Here is an 18,780-nt window from a genome sequence, read left to right on the forward strand (position 1 = left end):
TCTTTATTATGGCATAATGCCATACGAGCTAGAATATGGAAACGTGCACTTCAGATGCAGCGAACAGTCGAAACTAGCCAACAGTGTGAAATTAAACACTTCGTTTCAAATAAATGGACTGTCTCAATGCAAAAGATTAATAAAAGCCAAATCTCTCTAGCAAAGCGACAAAAGTAACTTCATTCTTCTGCAGCGCGATTAATGCTTGACTGTCGGAAAGGTGGAAATAAAACCTGAAACTAACAACATATTTCAGCCTTCCGTAATTATGCGAACGTATTTTAATTCATTTGGTAGCTCCCGGCCACAGAAATCCAATTTGTTTTCATTTAATGTGAGAGCAATAAACGAAGAGCAAACAGCAAAATCACTAAATGTAAACACAGGTCACGTGGAGACTACCCATCTCCCCACAACAACTCTGACTGCTCTGTGCGTCAGCCCCGGATCTACGATATTTCTGAACCAGAGCAATTTAGATAGTGGTGCCCAGCCACTCATCTGTAGCCAGAAGCTGGAGAAGGTACTACTCATACGCGACTCAACTGCGCATTCGCAAGAGCCCGCCCGCAACTGCTCAAATGAATCTAATGTAAACAGCTGTCACGTCACGCTCATCGGAGGCAATTTGTTGTTAGGAAGCACTGTATATTCTTCCTAAAGCCTTTGACACACTTTGGTTGGCAGACGCTTGTAGGAGCACTGTGTTTTGTTGTTGTATATGGCGCATTTCCTTTGTGACTTAAGTTTTATTTTCATTTTTTTTTTTCTCTCGTTCATGTTTTGTTGCTGCAGTATTATTCTGCAGAAGCGGGATACAGTAATATCCTTCGTGAGAGTATTGGTTCTTACCAGTCAAAATCCCAAAAATTTAAGTGGTAACTAAAACAATGAAAAATTCCCGGAATTCTAAAAAATTCCCGGATCTCCCGGGTCGTATACACCCTGGATATGCTAATGCACTTCATTATTATAGAAAAATTAAATTAAGAAACAGGAAGTGAAACAGACCAAAATGAAATGAGATCTAAATTGTTATTACACAACTTAATATAATGTGACTTGTCAAAGCTGACACTCAGAAAGTGCAAGTGTGCTCGACTGTCCTCAGAAACAAAAAAAACTGAAGTGCATTTTGGACTAAAATTTTTAAAAAGTTACACTTTTTTAATAAAGAAATGCCAGCTAAGTTGCTTCATTTTTCAATAACGACAGATGTGGGAAACATGTGAGCCTGTTCGCACTCTTGCCGTCCCCTTATTTTCCTTTCACTGTTCGAGCAAGAACACCTTCATTCTCCTCTTCTAAAACTCTGCAGCTTTAATGGCCTTGTCAGAGCATAAAAATAGGTCTTCCACAGTGCAAACAAACTCAAATTTTGAGCATATCAGCAAATATTCAGTCGTCTTGTGTTTCTCCAAATTCACACAGGTCACCTTCAGACTAGCCCCACTTAACCATGTTTACTTTGCATGTTGTGACTCCAGTTCTAAATCTATTCAGCAATATCCATTTACTGTACTGTAATTGCTGCTCTTGTGCGATTTTCTTTTTGGGGTGCAGGTTTGTTTTCTTGCAGAATCCAACAATGCAGATCTCATGTCAGCTTTCTGGCGGTACTGTACGTTGGACCTCCCTTGACTTAAGATGAGTTGGAACTGTTTGGTGGTTACACATTAAGTGCCATGGGTCAGTTGTTTTTTGTCTCTCTCTAGTTTCGTAGTTTATTAGGCAGACAGGATTTAAATGAGATAGCAGCTAACATGAAAGAATACATGGCAAAATGTTTATATTCATATTATTCTTATGGTGAAGAGAATACTGCATGTGGTTCACAATTCATAAAAGTTCCTATTAGCAACCATCTCTTCTCACAGGTAGGAAAGGATTCAGAATGTAGAGTTGGCCATATTGACAAATATCCCAAACAGTCTTGCCAGTCGGATTTTCGTAGTACACTGAAATACTGCTACATTTGGAGATGAACAATACAGAATTTGTATTTACTTCGTTGGATAATGTATGAAAATGCAGTAGTCGATACTCGGGGCGGAGAAAAAAGCTTGTCTTCCACCTTTTTTTTTAAATTTATTTACTGATGCAGAGGTTTTAGCGCCAGTATTTATGCTCATAAAGCATGCCTGTGTCGCGCTACATATATTTGACGGCAGAAGTTAGTTGTGGCGGCACCTACCAACATTTTTCAGAACTTCCACTTACTTTGCACTCGATTCTAAGCTGCCGGCAGTTTTTTGGATCAGAAAAACCAGAAAAAAAGTGCAGCTTAGATTCGAGTAAATACAGTAAGTTGAGTCTAGCTCTTGTCCATGGTCATGGACAGAGCTGTTTGTGCAGTAATTACCAATGTTATTTTTGATGTGTACAACTGACTGGTAAATGTATTCACATGGAGCAGTTAAAATCCCCAGTGTTTTGAACAGATCTTTACAATGAGCTCGACTAGTATTTTTGGTTATTATTCTTATGGCTCTTTTCTGGAGTTTGAAAATTGTGTTCATATTTTGTGTGTTTGCTCCCCAAAAAAGAATGCCATAGCTAAGAATTGAGTTTACATATGAATAATACGTAACTAAAAGACACTGCATGTTACAGACTGATAATAGGATTCTAAGGGCATAACATGCTGATGACATTCTGTTTGCAAGTACCTTTGTGTGTTCACACCACTTCAACTGAGAAACAAAATTCCATCCAAGAAATTTTGCATTTGTTACAGAGTCTATAGAGGTGCCATCTACATTTAATTTAACATTGTCATTTTTCCTCTTCTAACTGAAATTCATGGCACTAGTTTTCTTTATGTTCAATGTCACTTTATTGCTTATTGACCAATCATAAACTTCCTTGAGAGTTTCATTAGCTTTCTCAGTGACTATAATATTGCTGTCATCAGCGAAGAGAATTTTTTCCACCGTGAGTAATATTACTGGGAAAGTCATTGATGTATATCAGGAATAGTATTGGTCCTAATATGCTACCTTGCAGAACCCCTATATTAATGTATTTTGGTTCTGATAAGTGTTTTACTAAATGTTTAGATCTATTTGAAGTATGTGTTATCTCTACTCTTTGTTCCATATCTGCTAGGTATGATCGAAACCAGTCATTAGCTACCCCTCGTATTCCTAATGCTTCTAATTTATTTAATAGAATCTTGTGGTCGAGTGTATCAAATGCCTCAAAAAGATCAAAAAATATGCCTGTGACAACCTCATCTTTATCAAGAGCACTAAGTACAACTTTTGTGATTTCTACTATGGCTGACTCTGTATTTTTGCCACTTCGGAAACCAAACTGTGATTTGCTTAAAAGATTGTATTTATTCAGGTAATTCATTAACCTCTTTCATAATTGCTTCTATTATTTTTGAGAATGCTGGCAGCAGGGAAATGGGCCAGTAATTTTTTATGTCTTCTGCATTACCTTTCTTAAGCAAAGGTACAACTCTTGCCTGTTTTAACTGCTCTGGAAATGTCCCTGATGTGAAGGATTCATTTATTTTACTTGTTAAGGGGCCTTGAACAATGCCTACGCATTGTTTCAGTACACACATTGGACCTTCATCGAAGCCTACAGATGTTTTTTCTGCAATACTTGAAACATGCTTGTTTACACAGTTTGCTAAGTGTTGTGGATCATTTATTACCTTATCCCCCTCCATCAGCAGTACGTTATTCTGCGTTTGTTTGCCTCTCCCAGTTTGCTTTTTTATAACATCCCAGCCTGCTTTGCTTTTATTCTCTGTGTTATATATTATTTTATCATTAAATGACTTCTTTGTAGCAATCAGCACCTTCCTATAGATCTTTTTGTATCTATGATAGAAATTTAAGAATTCTGGATCACTGCGAATCTTCTTTCATGGAACTGAGGTGTTTAAGTGTTTGGGAGGACTTCTTAATATCTGCTGTTATCCATCTGCTTTTGTGAGATGTTGATACAGACGTGCATACTTTTAAAAATGACTTTTCAAAGTTCAATTTAAACAATGTGGAGAATTTCATGTTTACATTGATTTCCTTACACACTTCATCCCAGCTTTGTTTTTCTAGTTCTTTTGAAAAATCTTTTATTTTGATTTCTGATAGATGTCATTTGTAGGCTTATAGTTTAGGGAATGATTCGATGCCTGATTTTACTGTTGTTATTTGGCAGAGATGGTCTGATATGGCCCGACATCCACCCCATATACTTTCATGAATCTGCTGTACCAATCTTCCCTTCCCAGTCCTGTTTAGGTGTAGGCCATGCCTAGTGAAACCCCACCTGTTGGTGGTCCTGACGGGCACCAGAGACACATGAGCAAAGTTGAGATCTTTTACAGCTACATCACATTTTTCCCTGTCCATATTTGTGGCCACATTGTCAATTACTGATACAGTCATTGTAGTGACCCTTGTTACACTATTGACCAATAGGGACATGCCAAAACTTTGGAGGATGTTTAAGAAGGTGCTGCCAGGTTCATTTACGATATTAGTGTTGATGTTTATGTCCCCACACAGAATTATGTTGACCCTTGTACTTGAGACTTTATCTAGAACTTCCGTTAATTAATTGAAAACTGTGTCCACACTACCACTGGGAGATCTATACACACATAAAATGATTAATTTCTTGGTGATAACAAGCCCTGTTAATTCAATAGCTGATATTTCAAAGTGTCTGTCTTCACTTGCTGTACTGAAGTCATGTCTTGATTTAAACTGTGTTCCTTTTCTGAAATAAATGTATGATCCTCCACCCCATGAAGTAGTTCTGCAGTAAGAGTTTGCCCTTTCATACAATGGTAATGCTAGATGTTGGATTTCTGTGTCTCTACACCAGTGCTCAGTAATACAAAGTACTATGCAGTTCAAAAATGGGAGCTCAACTTCTAATAGTTGTATTTTATTTTTTATTGATTGCATGTTTTGATGGAGGATTGTCAAGTCTGTGAAATGCCCCATGTTACTCTTTCCAATGGCTTGTTTTTCTTTGTGACATCTGGTATGTGTGATATTTGAAGTGTTAAAATCTCTATTGTAAGTGATCGTTTCAGTATTTTTTGAACTGCTGGAGATACTCTTTAGGCAGGTGAGCCTGCTGTCTGTATTTATCCTAAAAAAGACTTCTCCTACCTATGACAACAGGTACCTGACCATGTGTGGCCCGACATCCACCCCATATACTTTCATGAATCTGCTGTACCAATCTTCCCTTCCCAGTCCTGTTTAGGCGTAGGCCATGCCTAGTGAAACCCCACCTGTTGGTGGTCCTGACGGGCACCAGAGACACATGAGCAAAGTTGGCTGTCCTCAGAGCCATCCCTAAACCCCATATTGATTCGCCTCACAGCTCCATCAAGGTGCGGTCGATCATGACGCCAGAACAGCTCAATGAAGTGTACATTGGTGCCATGAGTCAGGGAAGCTATCTATTCCAGGTCACCATCTATGTCATATGCCCCATCCCTGTCCAAACTGTTTACCACCCCACCCACAATCACTACATGGTCCTCTTTTGTAAAGACTTACATAAAGACCCTAGGTCCTTTATCACATGACTTAGCCCTGCATTTGGCTTTAAGATACAGTTGGCCTGCTACGATGCCCCTGAACTTTCCTGTAACTGAGGGCCTACACCTCGCCCATGCCTACTACCTAGTAGCAGCACTTTCTTCTTCCTAACGCTTAGTACATTCCTTGGCTTCTTGGCCTTGGTTGAAGTGTGCTGCACATTTCCTGCTCCTCGTTCTACCTGAGTAGTATGTCGGTGGTCATAATATTGTGGCTGATCAGTGTAAAGTGTAAGTTAATTTAATTGTTGTTGAATTAAACTAAGATTAAACTGTGATTTTGCTCAGACATATTTACCTTGGTAACATAAAAACAACTATTCTTTACAAAATACTTGCGTACAAAGTGCACCGTGACCAGCTTGTGTTACAAAAACAGTGTGCCGACTTGAGGGTTAATTAAATTGCAGTAATCTTAAGATGGATAAATAAATAATAACTGAGTTAGTGGGAAGCTTCAGCCCAATGTTTCTGGAGGAGGAAGGCAATCGGGTAGCTGGCAGACACCAATGCCATCGCAAAATGGGTCACAAGACGTTCCGCGAGAACCAATGGTTCTGAAAAAAAGCCATCCGGGAGGGCAAGGCCCAGGATGCAAGAATAGCTGTTGGCAACCTTGGAGGGTGTGGAGCACAGCCCACACCCACTATGAGGGGACAGGAGAACCTAGGGAGGAGACAAAGCATTTCCAACACCCTTGCTTGCTCTGTCTGATTAAGTAATGGACTTTTACACGAAGAAGTTTGAAGGAGGATGGGTGCCACTTAAGGCATTGCAAGGCTTGATGGTGATCACAAATGATGATGGCAATAGCTGTGCTCCACCATGGAACCAACTAGTGGCATAAGGTACCCATCGAGCAGGGGGTGGCAATGCTGGTGGCGCGGGTATCATGTCTAACACGTCACTACCAACTTCATCAATACAAACTGACAAAGGGGGTAAACGGGATGTATACTGAAACTTTGGAAAGCCCAGTGGCATAACCTGGCCACTGGGAGCCAGGAAGCGAATGAAAGAATCAACAGGAAGTGATCACTATTGCAGAAACCATCATGCAGCAACCAGTGTAAAGATGGGAGAAGAGGAGATAAAGTAAGTGAAAGATCAGTGGCAGAGACGTAAGTGGTACTAAAATGGGTAGGGGAACCATTATCAGGAAGGCAAAGGTTGTGGCCCACAAGAAACTTGTCTATGATGAGACTCTGGCTAGATGCAAAAGCACTTCCCCACAAGGGGTATTGGGCATTAAAATCCTCAAGGAGGAGGAAGGGAGGGGGAGTTGCTGAAGGAGGGCAGTAAGAGCAAAGGGCATAGGTGGTCTGTCAGGAGGGAGACAGAGATAGCAAACAACGACTGCAGATTCCAAGTGGATCTGGATGGCAACTGCTTCCAATGTGGTACAAAGGGGGATCCACCTACCAACAATATCCATACCGACCAACGTGCAAACTCCACTGGAAGTCTCCACATGGCTAACCCAGTTTCAACAGAAAGCATGGAACCCACAAAGGGTCAGTGAGTGAGGCTTGGTTAAATGAGATTCTTGCAGAACAAAACCTGTGGAGTAAATGGAAATAAGGGATTGCAACTCCAAAAGGTGACTACTGTATCCATTACAATTTCATTGAGTAAGCATGGAATGAGGACCCACAAGAATGACGAATGGGCCGAAGCGGGTCATGCCACCGGGTCACCAACTGGGACAGTGTGACACCAATACACAAGAGCTCAGTCGCAGATTGACAGGGAGGAGTCAGCACCTCTGGGGGCACCGGAGAGGTCTTTTACCAGGACTTATGTTTCCTCCTCCTCCTTCATAGTTTGAGGGGGCCAGCAGCCAGAGAGTTAGCAGGCTTCAGCAAAGTACTGAACTGAGAAAGGCACGTGACTTGGGCAACTTGTAGCAGCAGGCTTCCGGTCTGGAAGATAGGAGAGGTACCCAATCATATTGAAATCATTGCTGGAGACTTTAAGCATCCAACAATTAACAGCAAAAGTTAAAGCTTTGTTAGTGGTGGGCATGATAAGGCAGCCTGTGAAACTTTACTAAATGCCTTCTCTGAAAACTACCTATAACAGGTACTTAGGAACCTCACTCATGAGGGAAATACATTGGATCTAATGGCAACAAATAGATCAAACCTTTTAAGTGACAATGAGCATGTAGAGAAACTTCGGCTCAAGTTTAAAATAATAGTTGACCATGCACTGGATAAATATGCAGCCAGTAGAACAGTTTATAATGGAAGGGAACCTCCATGGTATACAGTCACAATAAAGAAACTTCTAAAGAGAGAGTGATTACTGTATAACAGGTGCAAAACAAAGAGTTGAACTATACACAGAGAGATGGTGAATGAAATGTGTTTGGCTATCAAGACATCAATGCACAATGCCTTCAATGGCTACTGTAGCAGAACACTGTCAAGTGACCTTCCACAGAAACCAAAGAAATTCTGGAAGTATGTAAAGGCTGTTAGTGGCAGTAAAGTTAGCACCCAGTTCCTAGTGCATGAGACAGGAATTGAAATTGAGGGTAGCACAGCAAAAGCTGGAATGCTTAGCTGTGTTCTCAGTTTTTCCTTTGCAAAGGAAAACACAGGAGAAATGTCCTAATTTAATCCTTGTAATACTGAAAAAATGAATTAAAAATACGTATTAGTGTCAGTGGTGTTGAGAAAAAGCTGAACTTGTAATAAATGAACAACGCTCCAGAAATTCCCGTCTGATTATATACTGAATTTGCAGCTCAGTAAGCTCCTCTTCTAACTATAATCTCTCATAGATACCTCGAACAAAAAACCATGCCCAGTTCTTGGAAAACCACAGGTCACACACCCGTATACAAGAAGAGTAGTAGATGTCACCCACAAAACTACCATCCAATAACCTTGACATCAATTTGTTGTAGAATCTTGGAACATAATCTGAGATCAAACATAATGAGGTATCTTGAACAGAATGACCTCCTCAGAGCCAACCAGGATGGATTTTGAAAACATCGATCATGTGAAACCCAACTCAATTTCCTCACACACCATACTAAAAGTTTGGACCCAGGCAACCAGGGACACGCAGTATTTCTTGATTTCCGAAAAGCATCTTACTCAGTACCACACCTACACTTATTGTCAAAATGTGTGGTCATATGGGGTATCAAGTGAAATTTGTGACTGGATTCAAGACTTTTTGATAGGGAGAACAACACAGATTGTTATCTTGGATGGAGAGTCATCGTCAGATGTAGAAGAAACTTCAGGTGTGCCCCCACGGAAGAGTGTTGGGACTCTTGCTGTTCACGTTGTATATTAATGACCTTGCGTAAAATTGGGCTTATTGAAGATGATGCAGTTATCTATAATGAAGCACTGTCCGAGAGAAGCTGCATAAATATTCAGTCAGATTTTGTTAAGATTTCAATGTGGGGCAGAGAGTGGCAACTTGCTCTAAATGTTCAGAAATGTAAAATTTTTTACTTTACAAAATGGAAAAAAAAGAAAAAAGACTATGACTATAGTATCGATGAGTCACTGCTGGAATTGGCCAACTCATAAAAGTACCTGAGTGTATCACTATGTACGGAATGATCACATAGGCCCAGTCTTACGTAAAGCAGGTGGTAGACTTCACTTTATTGGTAGAATACTGGGGGAAGTGCAAGCAGTCTACAAACGCCATTGCTTACAAATCACTTGTGTGACCGTTTAGAACATTGCTCAAGTGTGCAGGTCCTGTACCAGATAGGACTAACATGGGATATTGAACATATACAGAGAAGGGCAGCATGAATGGTCACAGGTTTGTTTAATCCGTAGAATAGTGGCGGAACTGAGCTGGAAGACTCTTCCTGATAGACGTAAACTATCCTGAGAACCGGCTTTAAGTGATTACTCTACGAACATGAGGATAAGATTAGAATAATTACTGCCTGCACAGAGGCATTTAAACAATCATTCTTCCTGCACTCCATATGCGAATGGAACAGGAAGATACTCTAATAACTGGTACAATGGGATGGTTTGCAGAGTATAGCTGTAGATGTAGATATAGCTATAGCTATAGCTGGTGAAGGGAAGGGGCCCGGGAGGGGTCCCGCAATCACCAACAGGTGCTGAAGATGGAGGGCACTTCTCCTGCCATGTAGCGGAAGTGGCACTGAGAAAGGGGTGGGGGGAGGGGGTGGGTGAAAGAGGGGAGTGGGAACCACAGGGGAAGGGGAGAGAAGAAAGCAGCGTGACTGGGGTGAGGAGGAGGAAGGAGTGGGACAGGACGTAACAGAGACAAAGTCAGATACCATAGACACAGGGTGAAGTTGGTCATATTTCTGATGAGCCTCACTGCACAATAAACAATCAATGGACATACACAGCAGTATCTTCTTTTCCTTCTTATAAAACATGCAATCATGGCGATCATGGTAAGTGATGATCATGAGATGACAACAAACATACACGGGGAAGAACCCTCATGGAGTGGATATCCACATTCATCGCATAAGGGGTGCACTTTATAATGAGAAGACATTGCCCAAAATACAAACACTGAAAATTTGAAAACTAAGTTCCCTACAAAAAATGACTCCCTGAACCTATTAAATGACTGGGAATGAGTTAAGGACACTGAGATGTTGCCAAGACGGTCGCACGAAGGGACACAGACAGGGCAGCAGGATAAGGTCTGAATAACAGCAAACCCAACCTCATCTTACCCAGTAAGTTCTCTTTGCCAAACTTGTCTTTGCTAGTTTCCATGAAAAATAATGGCTTGGTGGTGGTAAAAGTAAACAGCCAGTCCTGCTGCAGCCCAAGTAGTAGGGAACGATTTCACTCCAAGCCAGTGAGTCTGGCCCTCGTCCTGAGGGGTAGCTGGGGAAGGGAAGTCTGCAGGGTCATATGAACCAGCATTAAAAGATCCTTTCCTAACTAAAGAGATGGCCTTAGAGGAAAGGCCAGTTGTTTTGAGCTTAATGCACAAAGTGTCCACTCTGATCCACCCACTCTGACCAGGACATCTCCCCACGGGTGCCTAAAAGCCACAGCAAAGGCCACCTGGCAGGGCAGCCATAGCCAGAAGTTCCGATTCTCCAGAATGGCAAGCAACCATTCCTGGACATACGAGGGTGGTTTGAAAACCTCTCAGAACCGAATAGAAAAAAATTACTGACATCACTGAAACCTTTTATTTTTCAATATAGTCTCCTTGTAGATTAATGCACTTGGTCCAAAGATGTTCCAGCACCTTGATCCCATCTCGAAAATGAGTTTCCTCCAGGCCTGTAAAATAGTTGTCAACTCTGGCTATCAACTCTTCATTTGAAGTGAATCTTTGTCTACCACGAAAAATTTTCAATTTTGGGAAGAGATGAAAGCCTGACGGGGCCATATCAGATGAGTAAGGCGGGTGTGGCAACAATTCATACCTAAGTTCAAGCAATTTTGCCATGGCGGCGGCACTTGTGTGCGAGCACACATTGTCTTGATGGAAGACGACTTTCTTCCTTGCTAAACCTGGCCTTTTTTTAATATAATTTGTTGCAATGATTATAAAGAATTCACCTTAATTGCAAACAGAAACCGGATATCGACCTAGGTTTCAAGCGCAGGTAGGTTTCAAGCGCAGATAACCACACCTTCTTCGGAACACACTAAAACTACAAACTGCCTAAAGAGGCGCGGTCCAACATTAATACAGAAAGTTCTCATTTGTTGCAATTTGTCCAGGAGGTTAGCACAGTATTCTCCAGTAATCGTTTGTCCAGTTGGGAGATCATCTACAAAAAGAATCCCTTTCGCATCCCAGAACTCTGATGCCATGACCTTTCCCGCCGAAGAAATTGTCTTTGCTTTCTTTCGTGGTCGAGAATCAGCATGTTTCCACTGCTTTGACTGTTGTTTTGTCTCAAGGGTATAGCTGGTCACAAACCAGCACAAAAAAATCTTTTACATTTCTCCTTAAATGGGCCAAGCATTGTTCCGATATGTCCATTCTCATGCATTTTTGATCCAGTGTCAGGAGTCACAGTATCCATTTGCAGATAATTTTTTCATTTCTAATTTTTCAGTTAAAATGTGATATACCCTTTCAGATGACATCCGGCATGCACTTCCAATCAGCAATCCTCCATGACCATTTAGTGCACTTTTGCAATGATTTCTGGAGTAGTGTCTCGTCTTGGCTGACCATTGCGCAGATAGATCATCATCTAACCTCTCCCAACCAAAGTTCCATTTTGCAACACTTGAATATGAAGGAGCACTGTCTCCCAGTGTATTCTGGAAATCAGCATGAATGTCCTTTGCTTTCATACCTCTCTTTATGAAGTACTTAATCACTGCTCGAAGCTTGATTTTTTCCCATCTTCGCAAATCACTATGCGGGAACAACAATAGAGCCATGTCATTGCCACAGCTCTCTTCCAAGAGCATTGACATGGCCCATGTTTACAGGCAACAGTCCAATGAATATCACAGAACAACTTGTGCTAGCGCTGACCTCTCATGGTGATTCCGAGAACTTTCCAAACCACCTTGTACACAGGGAGGTAGCAGCCCAAATATCACAAGTGTGAACCATGTGCTGTCAAGCGGCTCAACAAAAAGGGTACATAATGAGCCCACCACGCAGACACTACCATGCCTTGAAGGACAACAGCATTGAGGAAAAGATGGAAGAGGTGGTAAGGTCACACACCAGAGACACTAAGTAAGGTGTTCCTCCCTGGCTGGCTCACACTATGGAGACAAAATTTAGAAGTGGAGATCACACCCAAAGGGGGACCAAAAATGCCAGAAAAAGGGAAAAAATGCATAAAAGACAGCCAAAACCACAAGGATAGACATGCCAACATAAGCAACAACTCCGAGAGATGGGAAGGGGGGAGCAGAGAGGAAGGAGCGAGAACAGAGAGGAAGGAGCACGGGGAAGGGAAATGAGCTTGGTAAAGAAGCAAGGGCCACAATAGCTCGGAACCCCATGTGCACCACACACGGTCTCATAAAAGAGCTGTGAGCCCCTTGGGAGTAGGAGGATGGTGGCTGGAACAGGAAAAGGAGGGAGCAGCAGCGATATACGAGCACCCTCCACCACATACCTTAAGATGGCTTGCAGAGTATAGATGTAGGTGTAGGTGTAGATTCCTTGAAACTGCATTTACAACTTGATACCTCCTACTTGGTTCTAAACTAAAGATAGACCGGCAGTTCTACAAACAGTGCCACTGATTGTGAATTTCACCATGCGAGTTATCATAATTTTCTCTGTTTGTTGGCAAAGAATCACAATAAGAGTTTAAACCCCAAGTGATACATGCAGGCATGTAGACAACAACACAGTGTTATTTCCAACATTCATGTGTGTGTACCCTCATTATAGCAGGTTTGGCTGCCCAAATAGCGCACGATGAAATTTCTTCTCCATTCCCAGAGTCCTTCCTGTTAGTTACAACATGGCATCACTAAACTAACAACCGTCAAAAAAAAAATAGTGGCATATTTAAACACTACTTTCTGGATTTACTGCACAGTTTATAGGAAAAGGTGCCATCATGCGTAATGTGAATGGCGATTCACAGGAGAAAATTTCTAGCTTGAATACAGGGAGAATAAATTCCACTATTACTAGAAGAAAAAGTATTTTAATTTTGATATGCTATACAAAAGTGAAGATGTTATAGAAAGTAAAGAATAAGTTGTAGCTTTGAAAGAATTTCGAACTTTGGAGGAACCCACCACAAAGTGCTGAGGCCAAGGCAGCGAAATAAAAATATGAATGGTGGGGGAAGGAAAGATAGCAAACAGAAATTATACGTTTAAAATTAAGCAAGTGCAGAATTTTAATGAAGAATTCCTTGTTCATGTTTTAATGCAACACAGTTACGAAAGTATTTAGCAGAGGAATGGAGCTCAACCTCCACGAAGTCACTATGGCAGGAGTCATGCGAACTGAATAAATGTCTGTCCCCATGTTTAGACCTAATGAGTACTCAAATATTTAATGTATTCCATGCTGAAGTTGCTTTATAGACTGACCCATGGAAAATTAAAAGCATAAACAGTCTAGGCACGCTGTCTTAGGAGAACACAGTAACCACCTTTAAAATGATTTTCTGTTAACTGTATTTGAGCCTCAGGTCACATAAATGGTATCACTGACTTTTCAACTTCTTAGCATGACATCATTACATGACCTATTTAAAAGAAAGAAAAACATGATAGAACAACACTAAGTAACTGAATTACAAACTCAAACGTACAAACACTCTTGAAAATGTTATCTAACAACTCGACAGGCCAGGAGAGGTGCTCACAGTGTAGACATTACTGTGATATCATAGCTGGAACTGAAAGCAACAGTTAACAATGTAACAGTATGAAGTTGGTACCTCTTAAAATTAAAACATAAGAAAAAATATTCACAATATAAAATTGCCCTTCTGAATATGACAGTAAATAAATTACGTAACGACTGGTGTAGTTAATATACACAAGCACTACAAGCAGGTTAAATGATGCCTTCTACAGATGTGATCCACGAGAATAAACTGATCACCAGCAGTTGTAAGTGTATTCGAAACATCCAGTGTAAAACAGTTAAGTATTACTATGTGCGGTGGCAGAAATACTTCGAAAAAGGCTTTGCTATGGAAATCACTTTGGGCATTTCTGTTTTTTGTTTTTTATACTTTAGTAAACATTTCCAGCTCTTTAAGAGTATCAGAATGGCATCCTTTAAGAGCATGATTTCTGATGTGTGCTACTTGAACCAAAAGCAGTTTTATTACTATCGATGTTACAGTGTTCTTCAGAGTGGACACAAAAGAGCTGCCTGCCTGACCAACTTAAAATTTTCACCAGGCACCAAATTTTATCTTATGCTCACAAGATGGAGTATTTATTTTTGTTTATGCCAAATGTTGTGTTGAAGTTGAATCTCAGTACGAAAGACTACTACTGTTTTATTCTTAATGAAAGAAAGATCAATGCTGTCTTTTCTTCTTTTCCTTAGTCATCTATACAGTTTATCCAATACTGAAACACAGTCAACTTCTCAATAGTCTCTGTCAATTAGTCTTGAGTATCAACCCACAATGAGGCTATGTCACTGACAGCCAGTATACAGTTAATAAGGAGAAACTAATCATAGCGTTATACATATACCGACACCTTGATATCTGTCAGTAGGCATAAAAAGGATGCTGTCTGAGTACATTTAGTGCTTGGGGAAAAAAATAAAAGAAATGCACATAAATCGTTAAATGAACAAAGCGATTTCCATAACACAGCCCTTTTCAAGGTACGTTCTGGTTTGTTACGATGTGTCTTCCCCCTGGATGTGGTCTCTCTCTCTCTCTCTCTCTCTCTCTCTCTCCCTCCCTCCCCCCCCCCCCCCTTTCTTGGGAGAGGGGAGTTCATTTTTATGTAGACTCATTCCTGTTTGAGAGTGATGTCCGTTGAACAGATGTTTCACACAAACCGTTTAGCACACACTTGTGACACCAGTAACCAGTAGACGGGCATCATTACACCTATTTCTAGTGAATGTCTAGCTACCTTACCTACAATGGTGACCACATATTATTTTGACTAGATTTGAATTTTATATATTAGTATTCCTAATCTTCATTTTTGTAATTTAAAGTTACCAACTTTGTACTAGCACACTGTTAATTGTAGCCTTCAGTTCCAAAAATCAGTGTGCAGCTATGTTTACGTCATCAGCCGGTGACATGTCCCAACATCTCACAGGTAGCGCAAACTATATATGGCTGAACAATTTGTCTGGCATAAAGTTATGCACAAGATTCAGAGAACACTGGGTAGCTTAATATCATCAGGGTCACGATAGGCACAATAAAAAGATTCACACAATTATAGCTTTCGGCCATTAAGGCCTTTCTCAACAACACACACACACACACACACACACACACACACACACACACACACACACACACACACGTCTGCAGTCTCGGGCAACTGAAACCACACTGTGAGCAGCAGCACCAGTGCATGATGGGAGTGGCAACTGGGTGGTGGTAAGGAGGAGGCTGGGGCGGGGAAGGGGGAGGGGGAGGGATAGTATGGTGGGGTGGCAGACAGTGAAGTGCTGCAGTTTAGGCGGAGGGCAGGAGAGAAATTGAGGAGGAGAGAAATAAATAGAAATTAAATTAAAAGATTAGGTGTGGTAGTGAAATGACAGCTATGTAGTGCTGGAATGGGAAAACGGAGGGGGCTGGATTGGTGAGGACAGTGACTAACAAAGGTTGAGGCCAGGAGGGTTATGGGAACGTCGGATGTACTGCAGGGAAAGTTCCCATCTGTGCAATTCACAAAAGATGGTGTTGGTGGGAAGGATCCATATGGCACAGACTGTGAAGCAGTCATGGAAATTAGGGATATGATGTTTGGAAACGCGTTCAGTAATAGGGTGGTCCACTTGTTTCTTGGGCATAGTATATCGGTGGCCATTCATGCAGACAGTCAGCTTGTTGGTTGGCATGCCTACATAGAATGCAGCACAGTGGTCACAGCTTAGCTTGTAAATCACATGGCTGGTTTCACAGGTAGACCTGCCTTTGATGGGATAGGTGATGTTAGTGACCAGACTGGAGTAGGTGGTGGCAGGAGGATGTATGGGACAGGTCTTTCATCTAGGTCTATTACAGGGGTATGAGCCATGAGGTAAGGGATTGGGAGCAGGGGTTGTGTAACAATGGACAATTATAACGAGTAGGTTCGGTACCGGCGGAATACCATTGCAGGAGGGATGGGAAGGGTAGTGGGCAGGATATCTCTCATTTCAGATCACAACGAGAGATAATCAAAACCCTGGTGGAGAATGTAATTCAGTTGCTCCAGTCCTGGACTGTACTGAGTTAGGGGAATGCTGCTCTTTGGCCAGACTGTGGGACTTTGGGAGGTGGTGGGAGACTGGAAAGATAAGGCACAGCAGATTTGTTTTTGTACAAGGTTGGGAGGATAATTACCGTCAGTGAAGGCTTCAGTGAAACCCTTGGTATATTCCGAGAGGGACTGCTCGTCACTGCAGATGCGACGACCACGGAAGGATTCCTAAAAATCCAGAATCCTAAACCCCTCACCTGCCGTGCCTTATCTTTCCAGTCTCCCACCACCTCACAAAGTCCCACAGTCTGGCCACAGAGGAGCATTACCCCCCTAACTCAGTACAATCCAGGACTGGAGCAACTGAATTGCATTCTCCACCAGGGTTTTGATTACCTCTCGTTGTGCCCTGAAATGAGGAACATCCTGCCCACTGTCCTTCCCATCCCTCCCACAGTGGTATCCTGCCGTCCAATAAACCTACACAATATATTTGTCCATCCCTACACAACCCCTGCTCCCAACCCCTTACCTCATGGCTCATATCCCTGTAATAGACCTAGATGGAAGACCTGTCCCATACATCCTCCTATCACCACCTACTCCAGTCTGGTCACTAACATCACCTATCCCATCAAAGGCAGGTCTACCTGTGAAACCAGCCATGTGATTTACAAGCTAAGCTGCAACCACTGTACTGCATTCTATGTAGGCATGCCAATCAACAAGCTATCTGTCCGCATGAATGGCCACCAACAAACTGTGGCCAAGAAACAAGTGGACCACCCTGTTGCTGAACACACTGCTACACATGATCTCCCTCATTTCAATGACTGCTTCACATCCTGTGCCATATGTATCCTTCTCACCAACACCAGCTTTTCTCAATTGTGCAGGTGGGAACTTTCCCTGCAATTCATCCTACATTCCCATAACCCTACTGGCATCAACCTTTGTTAGTCATTGTTCTTAACCCATTTTCAGCCTCTCCGTTTCCATTCCAGCACTACACAGCCGTCATTTCACCGACACACCCAGTATTTTAATTTAATTTCTCTCCTTTCCGCAACTTGCACCCCCCGTCCCCTCCCCACTTTTCTCTCCTGCCCTCCATCTGAACTGCAGCACTTCACTGCCTGCCACCCCCACCATACTATCCCTCCCCCTCCCCGCCTCCTCCTTACCCCCACCTAGTTGCCACTCCCATCATGCACTGGTGCCAATGCTCGCAGTGTGGTTTCAGTTGCCTGAGACTGCAGATGCGTGTGCAAGTTGGGTTTTTTGTGTGTGTGTGTGTGTGTGTGTGTGTGTGTGTGTGTGTGTGTGTGTGTGTGTATAGTTGACAAAGGCCTTAATGGCCAAAAGCTATAATTGTGAGATACTTTTTGTTGTGCCTACCGCAACTCATCATCTCTACTGTATGGTGAGTAGCAAATTTCCTTCTCTAATATTGTTACATTCCATCCTGGATTTTCCATTGTTTCAACATCATCACTTTCATATAACTTAAACAGTGTAGGCAATGCAGGTGGAAGTTCTCAGGACTCGTGAATGTTATCTGCTCCATATTTCATTGGTTTTTGGAGTGACTTCTTATGGCAATTATGGGAGCAGATCATGATGTAATTAATCTGTTTACTACCTATGTAAATATTCCATGTGGATCATTGGTGCAAGCATGTGACTGGATATATATTTTAATTTGTAGCATATCATGTATCTGAGACTGCCTGAGAGGACCATGTTTGCAGGCCACAAAGAAAATAAAACAAAAAAGAAAACACTTGATGATGACAGCACCCCTCCAGTAAAGCTTAGTACCAACCAATTCATTGTTAAGACTCATGGATGCAGTTCTTTGTTGTAGACCATTTGTGGCAGACTTTTTTGCCCTATCATACAAAGAATCGTATTCACATCCATGTTTGATTCAAGGAAAGCAGGAAGCTGAAAGTTGACTCATCTGCTGCGCTGCTGGCAAAATGATATTTTACGCAAATGAAGCGAAGATGCATCCCATGCTGTAGTTGTTTTTCAGAAAACATTTTACTTTTTGCATAATAAATATAGAACCACAGATTTTGGATTTGCATGTTTTTTCACTATGTAACTGTTCTGAAATAATGTTATGAAAAGGAAAGTTGCTACTCACCAATAGCAGAGATGCTGAGTCACAGATAGGCACAACAAAAAGACTCTCACAATTACAGTTTTTGGCCATTAAGGCCTTCATTAACAATAACCCCCCCCACACACACACACTGTAACGCAACTCACACCCAAGACTGCAGTCTCAGGCAACTGAAACCACACTGTCCTGAAACAATTGCAATAAAGTGGATGTCACTTTGGCAACTT

At 41.7% G+C, this 18,780-nt stretch overlaps 1 protein-coding gene across 1 annotated transcript in view; it reads right to left on the minus strand.

Annotated features, from left to right (window-relative positions):
- The window catches only part of LOC126416724 (digestive cysteine proteinase 1), a 74,830-nt gene that overhangs the window by 8,092 nt on the left and 47,958 nt on the right, over positions 1 to 18,780 (minus strand). The gene's annotated exons all lie outside the window — the stretch shown is intronic.

The sequence above is a fragment of the Schistocerca serialis genome, chromosome 8 (assembly GCF_023864345.2).
Source record: "Schistocerca serialis cubense isolate TAMUIC-IGC-003099 chromosome 8, iqSchSeri2.2, whole genome shotgun sequence".
Taxonomy (NCBI): Eukaryota; Metazoa; Arthropoda; class Insecta; order Orthoptera; family Acrididae; genus Schistocerca; species Schistocerca serialis.